The sequence below is a fragment of the Anopheles gambiae genome, chromosome 2 (assembly GCF_943734735.2).
Source record: "Anopheles gambiae chromosome 2, idAnoGambNW_F1_1, whole genome shotgun sequence".
Classification (NCBI taxonomy): Eukaryota; Metazoa; Arthropoda; class Insecta; order Diptera; family Culicidae; genus Anopheles; species Anopheles gambiae.
Genome location: NC_064601.1, coordinates 11,151,309 through 11,159,992, shown reverse-complemented (window position 1 = coordinate 11,159,992; position 8,684 = coordinate 11,151,309).

Below are 8,684 nucleotides of genomic sequence, written 5' to 3'. Positions count from 1 at the left end.
TCTGTCTTTTTTTCGTTTTCGTTTCGTTTCTTTGCCTAGTTTGCCCCCTCATGGTGTACTGTAGGTGCTCTCTGATGAGTGTTTGACATGGTTTTTTTTTCTCTCTCTCTCTCTCCCTTCTTTCACTGCTCCTGTTGCTACGTACGCTTTTGGTGTTGTTAGGCAAGAAGTGCGCACAAATACACTCCGGAACAGTTCTTTTATCGCCTTCTTTCCTCCTTCTTCATCGGACGCATCTGATACACACAAATACACACACACACACACACACACACACACGACCCCTTGTTGCTGCATCGCAGAAGGAAGGTTCAATGTTTCACCCTGATGGTAAGTGCGGAGCAATGGTTTATTTCGATTTTCGAATTGATTTTAACGAATGTGCACGCAAGATGTCTTTCTAATGTTTCGGCAATAACTGCACCCGGGGAGGGGTAGTACTGCCAAGTACTGCTTATGTTGTTCCCCCACCCCACCGGTGTGTAGTAGAGCGTGATGTCTCTATATTTACAATCGTGTTGTGGAAATACGATAACTAGTAGTGGGGAAGATATTGGGGTACTTTCTCACCCGGAACGATTGCTGCTTAGGAAGAAGCCACATTGGAATTACCGTGCTAAGGTTGTGTTTTGTTTTTTTGTTTTGGCTTTGCTATGCTCTTCATAAAAGGGAGAAAAGAACAGGAAGTAATATCGATTTTAATTTCCCCGTTTAAGTGGTATTGCTTATTGGCATGTTTAATAGTTGTCTGATTGTGTTGTGTCATAATATATTATCCGAGAGCAGTTTTAATGTAACTTTGAATATGGTTCCAACAACCATGAGTCCCTTTATAACTGGAGCAGCCCCCTAATAGCTTCCTCTATTAATCACGATGCGATGAGTCGTGCATTTTCAACAATTGCAAAGTATAATTCAATGTGCATCGTGCTTCCGATTTAAAATCTCCCCAACTATTTCTAGTCCCCGGAATCGCTCCTGTTTGTTTGGTAAACACTTATGATTCAACCAGTTAATCCAGTTGGCGGCTGGTAAGCGGCAGCCGTATGAGTCGCCCGATTTCTGCAAAAATATGACGAACGTACACACATCAGCAACGGCTTCGCATTAAGAACTACTAATCGCTCGTTGGACATAATGTTTGATTGTGGGGAAAAAAACATCTCGCCATCACCAGCAACGTAAGAAGCTAACATTAAGGGTCATCCGCCACCTCCCGCCACCATTCGAGCCCTTCCCCGCGGGGGGTATGCGATGGATGCGAGTGCGTTTCGACGAAAACCACCCCCCCTCCCCCCCCCCTCCGTTGGCGCATAATTGGTTACATTTGTGAAGCGGCCAAAAGTCGATCACACACCATCATTGGCAGCACCCTTCACGCACCCTTTAACGCAGCGCGCTCCCGCCGTGTAGCGCTAACTACGCGTTCTCGAGTTGGAGCGTGTGGTATCAATTCGGTTCATTAAATATTTACACATGGCGCACTTTTGTTGTTGTTGCGGCCGTGCCGCTGCTGCTTCTCCTCTCCTTGTTTGCTTTGTACGCTGAAGGCAAGCCAAAAGGTGAGAAAGTGCTTCAGAGAGAGAGAGGGAGAGAGAGAAATTACACCGTGAACAACGCGTGAAGTGAGATTTTTTTGTTCGGAATTTATCCGTTTTTGACGTTTTGTTCGAAGGAAGGGAAGGGTACGACGGGAAAGGGCCAAAAATGTGAGCCAAACGGAGCGTTTGTGTGTGTGTGAGTGCCCCAAAACTGGAAAGTGTGTTAGTGAGCTCCGGCATGCTCCTTTTAAAGTGTGTGTGAGCTCCTGTACGGTGTGTGCGTGAGGGATCTCAGACTCACGCACACAGCCTTTCTCACTCTCTGCAATCGAAGCTGCGGCGGTGTGAATCTGTTTGTTGTTTTATTGCAAACCACGCGTTCTCTTTGTCATTTTTCCGGACGCGCTCTCTCTCTCTCTCTCTCTGTCTCTTCCGCTCACCGGCATTTTCCGATTTCATTCGAGCCATGCCGCGCTGTTAAATGATAAAATAATATGTTCGGTAATACTCTGGCTGGCTCTCCTTGGTGTACCGACTTTAATTTTGATGAGGAGAGCGGAAACACAGTGGTGGTGGTGCTGTTGGTGAAACCCGCGGGGTGAAACGAAAGTCATCCCCTTGCTTCTAGTGTTGAAGGGCTCGCCCCTGTCAGGTTCATTGTGTGTGCTTTTTCTACTTCCTCCTCTCCTTCGTCTCCTTCGCTTTTTGAGGAATCGCGGGGGAATAATGTTGAGATCCTTTTGCTGTTTTGCGTAAAATCCGGCACCATCCGTTGTTGTCGCTTGTGCGCTAATCGGCGAACGATTAGCTTCTTTTGTTCTCGTGTTTTTTTTTATATTCTCGTAATTGATTCCTCGCATTCTTGGTTAAATGGTAAAACAGTAATTGTAAAACTGTTGACAGGAATCGAATTCTGACAGGAAGTTTGATATGATTCGCTACTGCATTTAGTCGTGCTTTGTACGGCAAAATGCTTCTGTTAATAGGCCTTCAACGGACGATATGAAAAGATAGCAGTCGAAGCAATTTATCACACCATTTTTGTGTAATAATTTGCTTTGCTCAAGGGAAGAGAGGCTCGACTTTTAAAACATAAATCTCCAACGAGGCAAGCTGCAGTTCGGGTTCAGTTTCTCAAAACATTTCATCATCTTCTTCATCATCATCCCTCAGTAGTCGTTCCTACTGGGGACAAAGACTCCCCATTTTTGCGTCGACATGTCCAACGTTCTCGTCGTCGTTGTCGTCATTTCGGTGCGACAAACCTGACAGATGTGTTTAAATCATGGCCCGGCCGGCTTTGACACCCGGTGACAAATTAAACCACTAAACGGAGTGACAAATAGAATAACACTTACCTTTCGTTCGTCTTTTTTTTTAGTCGTGTTTCTCTCTCTCTGTCCCTCTCTCTGTCCCTCATCTCACGACGGAAATAAAAACGTATGATGGATTCACTCGGTTTCTTGCATGTTTAACTGATCGCCGAGTCAAAGTTTGAAGTGTTTAGTTCTCTGCTAGGTGCTAAAGGTTAATTTATGATGGTTTTAATATCGTCGTACAGCGAAATTGGATCTACCAAACATCCATCTCGCGGGTTTCTCGTGGCCAGCTCGCGTTGCTTCATTTGCTCTCACCTTCAGCCGGTGGTTGGCGCTCGCCTTGCTGGTTCAGAACCGTACTCGCGTATTAATTGTATAATTAGAAGCCGTGTCCCCTACACGCCACCGCATTCGAAGGCATTCGAATTAATTTTATCGTCAATTACATCGCCGTACACGCGGGCGCGCGACTTTGCTCTCTCTCTCTCTCGCTCTCCTTGTAGTGGTTCGCACTCACTCACGCGCTCACATCCCATTTTCATCTGAGTGCGGCTGCTCCCGCGTTCCTACGCGAATGAGTGTATGTTTGGCTGCTGCTGTTTTGCTTTATTTGTGTTTAAAGAGCGGGTTTCCTTTGCTTCCCTTCACTCCTCCACCAGCAGCCCCTTTTGTCCACGCATAACTAATGTCATCGGGGAACGAAAGGTTTGTTGCATTTTGCGTTTGTTCGCTCTCGTTCTCTCGTTCTTGTTCTATTTACATTTCGCACGCGAGACAGATAAAAGTGTGACCCTGTCTGTGGTGGAGCCGGTCCCCGTTTAGCGAGTTGTATAAAATTAGATAGTTGCGTGCAGTTGTGTAACCTGATGCGGCCCCCGTCCCCATATTTGTTCGTTCGTGCGCTATTTTGTTGATTAAATGGATCATTTGCACTGTAAGCACTCCGACCTGGTTGGTTTACATGGAACTCCAGCCAGGTGACTTAATCCTTGCCGCATATTGAGTGCTTTAATCAAAGGCGAAATTTGGGTCAAGTCGAAATGAGAAGGAATTGACTGGGGATTAGGGTTTGACTGAAAGATTGAAATGAATTTGTTGTAGACGATGTGTCGTATGACGAAGCTTGATATTAAAGGGATATTATCACGGTGGTTGAAAAGACACATTGCCTTTTTGTATGTATCTGATGGACAATTTTTGAACTAAAATCGTAACAAATCATTTCGCATGCATGCTTTCTCATATTTCGTGCGGTCTCGAAGTTTTCTGGATCTCAGCAGTCGGTGAAGCCCATAGTATGCCCGATTCCCCTGCACAATGCGTCTCCGGATTTCGCTGCTGATGTCGTTGTCCGTAGTAACAACCGTCCCAAGATAGCAGAACTCCTTTACTACCTCGGGATTGCCGCCGTCAACTTATACACTTGCTCTCAGATGGTCTGAATCTCCTTCGTCTTCGTCGCATTGATTCTCAATCTAATGCTTGCTGCTCCCCGTTTGAGTCGGGTGTACGCCTCACACAACATCGCTGTCGTCTTGCCGATGATGCCAATGTCATCCGCGAAGCCAAGAATTTGGAAAGATCGGTAGAGGATCGTGCCACGGATGTCGTGGTCTAGCCCCGCTCATCGAATGACACCTTCCATGGGGATGTTGAAGGGCAGACGGGAGAGTCCGTCACCTTGCCTCAGACGCCTGTGAGATTTGAACGATTTCGACAACAAGTTCGACACTCTCACCTGCACTGCACCCCGTTCATGGTGGCCTCTAACAGCCGGATCAATTTCCCAGGGAGTCGCAGTTTGTCCGTGGGTAGTTTGTGGACGTCGTATAAGCCTCTTCCGGCATCTACAACATATTGGTACTATTAAGCGACAATCAGTGCATCGAGAGAAACCCCAGTCCCAAATGGCCGACAAACTTGAGCGACAAGAAGCTCCAAATGATGCTGAAAATGAAGACCGTGGGAAAAATCGGTATACTGCTGCGTTCGCTTGACCGGGAGCTCGATGCAACCGGTCAAACGGTGAAAAAGTAGCTTAGAAACAGGAACAAAAACATATCAGGATGCAGTAATCGCGCTCACTGGCTTCGCAGCGGCAATGACAATGACACCACATCTCAAAAGGATCTTTTCAGGCAATGAAACGGAGGAATTTAACAACCTAGTGAACGAAGCGTTCCAACATTCCCTCAGCTGTGTCCCATCTGTGTCTCATGCTGGACGAACATGATGCAAAAGCTCCAGCCCAACTATTTTGCCGCGAATACTGAGGAGGAATTTATAAATATCAAAGATGGAACTTAAACACATGCCTAAACGCATGTCTTCATCCGCCATGGCGAGTATTCCGGATAACTAAAGTAAGGCTGCGTCGTAGATTTATTTTGCAAGCCTAAATCATTACCTTTCACAGGATGTTTACAAAAATACATTATCTATCTATAGCTTCTATAGCTATAACAAAGTAAATATTCATTAATCCACACATTATTGAAATCATTTTCGAAAAAACCTATAATGCTTCCTAGCTCTCCAAAGATATGTTCCAAATATTTAATTTTTAATATCTTCTCCTTCAGGCCTCAAAGAATAGGCCTCATCACGCAGCGAATATTTGCTGCGTTCGCTCTCAAGTGGCCGGTACTCTCAGCCTATTCCGGCAATGTCATTCTCCGATCGTCGTACAACGGGGTACACCGGGTTTATGGAACGCGCATACTATTCACTTCGCCGCGTATGAAAAGATGTGTCCCCGCGGATTTCTTTTTTCGGGCGGGGGGGTTTGGGTTTTGTCAAGTGTTTGATTACAGCCGCTGCCGCGTTATCCTTGATGCCGCGCACTACCATTACTCGTCCGCTGCGTTGACGATTGCTCGTGAACATTCTGCTTGCAACAAGCAGACGAACTGTTGGACGTACCATCGACGCGACTGTGGTGTTTACTGTGTCTTTGTGCACCGAGCGGGTCAACTCAATCATCGATGGAAAAGTTGAGGAGTCGTTCAATGTCAATGGAGAAGTTTTTTGCTTCGTTTTAGAGCGTCACTTCAGCAATTGTTTTTTGTGTCATTGATAAGCGAGAACTGTTGAAATTGAAGTCAGAAATTTAAAAAAAATGTACATATCGATTAGCTTTTCCATGCACTTTTCAATCTTCGTGCCACCATCGTCATGCTTTAGATTACTCGGGCATCGAGCGGCGGGGAGACTCGCTTTCATCACCCGTACTTCCGACAGGGGAACAATTTTTGGCTTGCCACTTCTGTTCTGTTCTGCTGCCGGTTTTGGTTGGACAGGGCCAAATAGGGTGGATGCGGATCAGCAGCCGAAGTCAGGATGGCCCGTCGCCCGTGCCCACCACAAGTTTGCCAACCACTCACGCCGTGGAACGAGGCAGCAATGTTGAAAATCCGGGAACGGTAGGGCGACAGCGCTCAAGTCTCAGCTCTCGAAAAATCTCGACATTTCGGAAATGGAGTCGTCCTCGAAATAGCCCTTTGCTTTTGAACCGGGATGAAGCGGAGCTTGCCTCTGGTACAAGCTGGAAAGCTGGTTGTGCAGGTGTGCATGGGTATGTGCGTGTGACATGATGTGCTTTTCAAATATGTTTTCCCTGTCATCCCTGTCCACTCCTTCCCATCAGTGGTAAGGTCCTACTGTGTCTAGGTGTGCAGGATTTCGAATGAAACGGTTTTCACACACACGTTTTTCCCCCTGTTTTGCACACACACACACACACACTTGGAAAACAGGTGAGCATGCCAAAGGAGCTGCCCTTCGATGCCACTCGGGAACGTGCTCGTGGTACCCCGGCTTGGGGTTGGAAATTAGATTTTCCAAACGGCACTTTTTGGACAGTTTAGCAAAATATTTACATTTCCTGAACAGGGAGGGGCGGCTGGCGTGTGGCATTGGCGCAGGACGTTGATGAATATCCTGTGTTTGCTGCAACACAGTTGTCTAGCAGCTTCGGCTTCCTTTCTATTACCGGCATATGTGTTCGTCAGTGCGTGCGTGTCTGTGCGTTGAACTGGAACGGTAATGAAACAGACCATTACTTGAATAGTTGGTTGCGTGTAGCGAGTTGTTTGTGTGTATGTGTGCCCGTTTAGAACGTTCTTCATCCCCCTCTCTCCCCCCTCTCTCCCTCCCTCCCATCCAAAACCATGGCATGAGCAGGAACAATATATAAAACGAATCGATTTTTCAACCACTAAAGCCACCGTACCGAAAAATCCAGTCGGCACTACACAGTGTTATCAACTTTCGGGAAGCATTTTATTTACGCCCTTTTTGCACAAACGCGTACACTTCAGCGAAGCCCCGCCACCTTCGCCGGGACTTCTCCTGCACCTTTGGGTGTGGGCCAGAGGGAGCTAACCATCTCTTCCCGGTCGGTACAGAAAGGCAAAAGTTGATCAAAGAGAGCGTAAGCGGCAACGATGGCACCGAATCGACAATGGCCAAAAGAAAGATAGAAAGGAAAAACTCCAAAAACCAACAACAGCATCGCGCGAACACTCCTTCCATGCCTGTACCGGTACGGCCGGGATCACTCGTCCGGGTCAAACAACAACACCGTGACAACGAAATCGACACGATAAGTCTCGGTAATTAATCAAGTGTCAACGGTGGTGGTGGTAGGCTTGCCACCACGCTACCAAAACAGTACGCAAGGGGGGTTGTCGTTGCTGTTTGGTGGTACACACGGGGCAGCCTCGGGTCGGGCCAAGGCAGACACACACACACGCACAGTAGATTTACGTCATAAATCATCAAACCGTTTGTGGTCCCAAAGCAAGGGAAGCGTTGGTGGAGACGACACGACGACGACGATGCACGAGGTGAAGCGAAACGCGGTGCTTCGGGAGCTTTTGAAGCGAACACCCACTTGGGTCTGTGCTTTTCGGTGCTTAGTTGGACAAATGAGAGTTTATATTCGGGGAGGGGTGTGCGTGTGTGTATGTGTACAGTAATGCGCGCGCCACGTGTGCAAAATGTTGACTTCGGTTACTATTTTCAGCCTGAAACTATAATTGCCGCTTTACTGTGACGTGTGTGTGTGTTGTTCGAATCAAAATCAAATTAATTAGCTATTTTCAGGCTTCGGTGGAAATAGTATGGTGCAGCAGCAGCATTGTGTGCTTTCAGTCCAAAAAGCGATGGACTCGATGGAAGCGCCTGGTTGTTTGTACGAAAGTGCCTTCACTTTCACTGCTTCCAACCCGTAAGGGGGGCTGTGTATTTTACACCTGACGCACCAGTCCATAAAGAGTCCCGTTTGTACCTTCCACGCTCACACATACACTTACCCATACCTGGCGACACACAAAAGCAGAACCTCATTTTGTTTTGTCAGCCTAGCGCAAAGGATCAAACGTTATAGCCAACACAAACAAACGCGCACACATACGCACAAACACACCCAAGGTATGGCTCCATTTGCCGTTTCTGAAAGCTGGCTGAAAAACCTCGACGGATTGCGGATAATAAATCATTGATTTTTGCTCCCGTCCCCCAAGCACACACGGACGGCACACAACGCATGGCCGCGCGCGGCTCTTCTTTGTTTGGCCTGTCTGTGGGTGCGCTGCTGCTGCGAATAGGTGGAACAACCCTCCCCCCGGGTTGGTCCTGGCTAGAGAGACGGAGAGATCACAGGTCGGGAATCAGCCCCCTTCCTGTGGAACGTGTCGCAATGGCCAGCCTGGGTGACTTGACGCTTGAAAATCAGAGCAGATTGATCACTGTGCATGCTGCTGCTGCTGCTACTGCTGCTGATGCTACAACAGTATCAGGCGAGCTGGGATCGATTTTATGT